Source organism: Cololabis saira, chromosome 5 (genome assembly GCF_033807715.1).
Source record: "Cololabis saira isolate AMF1-May2022 chromosome 5, fColSai1.1, whole genome shotgun sequence".
In the NCBI taxonomy this organism is placed as follows: Eukaryota; Metazoa; Chordata; class Actinopteri; order Beloniformes; family Belonidae; genus Cololabis; species Cololabis saira.
In genome coordinates, this window is record NC_084591.1 from 26329295 (window position 1) to 26331037 (window position 1743).

The following is a 1743-nucleotide window of genomic DNA, read 5'->3' on the forward strand; positions in this document are numbered from 1 at the left end:
GTATAAGAGCACTATCTCAAAGATCACCAACAAAGATGTGCTTGTATCTTTTCATTCAGCATATCAAGCTTATAGAAAATATCTTAAAAGTTACTAAGAGTTCTATTTGTAACTTGGAAATTTGGAAAATTCAACATGATGTTTTAGCATCAAAAGCTTCTGATTGGCTAACAAATGTCATTTGACTGTGGATGTATGTAAGGCACACCTTAAAACACATTGGTCTCAATGCACAGCATGATGGAAAAATCAAAAGTAATCAACCAAGACATCAGGAAAACAATGCTGGACCTTCACGAGTCTAGTTCAACCTTGGGTACAACTTCCAAATGCCTGAAGACCCCACAGCCATGCTCATCTGTTAAATCAATATTACACATGCATGCCGTCATGCTGCTCAGGATGGAGTTGGCTTCTGTGTCTTAGAGATCAATGCATTCAGCCTATTAGTACAAGTTGTTTGTGATCACCTGTGATCACGCCTATTTGTCCGTCGGCCTCTAAAGCTAAAACTCTCAAGAAGAATTTCATAAAGCTAAGCTTATAATGAGGTGTCAGGCTTCTTGGAGGATGAGCTCTCTGAGAGTCCCTTTAGTTTTACACTTTCTCTTTCTTTTCCATCTTTTTGCTAAGCTGATTTAACCAGCTTCCGCCAGTCTTGTCACATTTGCATACATGACGGTGCTTAGTGTTTTTATGTAACCCTCGGCTGAAAACCAAAAATATACCACTTCCTTTAATAATACAAGAGGTTAAGCAAGATATTGCATAATTAAAAAGGGCAGACTTTCCCTAGTTATAGATCTGTGGGATTAAATACAGAGCTGCATCCTATAAAAAAATAAAAAATAAAATCAATCTCATTAAGTCTTCATGTTCCATTGGCAGGGCACCAAGGTACCTGAGAGACCTGATGTCCTTCTAACACTACTCAGAAGAATGATTAAGAAAAAAAAACACAACCCTGTGATTATGTATTCTCAGCAACCCTGTGATTCTGTATTCACATACAGTATTCCCACTGTCAAGGCCAGCACAGGCCTACATTCTGAAATTCAATTAGCCACCAGAGAATCTTTTATACATTTATAGTCAGGTACCCTGTGATAATCCCTCTGACAGGTGATCAATCCTTTGGCAGTCACTTATCAGCCGAGTTTTGCATTTGAATTTCATCTCAGACTGGATGCCCTGACATTTTTTGCTTCTTGACTCTTCTGATTATTATTTGGCTTAAATTCAACAGATTTGTCCTCAAGCGCAAATGGAAAAAAAAGCACAGCTGAAATATCATCAAAATGCATGATGTCATTTAAGCACAGAATATTAGATGTTCCTTCTATCAAAGATGTTATCATCCAGACTTTGTCATTGTGCTTTATCCTTCATAGAGGTTTGTGTGTGTGTGTGTGTGTGTGTGTGTGTGTATATATACATATATATATATATATATATATATATATATATATATATATATATGTATATATGTATGAGGTCAGTGTACATCTACTCTATCCAACAGAAAGTTGACAATACTCCAAAGCTCACAGGCCATTCAGCTGCAGTCAGCCGGAGATATTTTTGTGTAATCTGACCTAGAAGCCCACATAGACAGTTCTGGGTTTACCTAGCATGGCAGGGGAGCGCCATAGACCCATGCACCCTTTTTTAGCCATGCCTCCCCCTCCCCCCGCAACCCCTTCCCCCGACAGCATACAAACAACCCCTCTCACCACACACTCA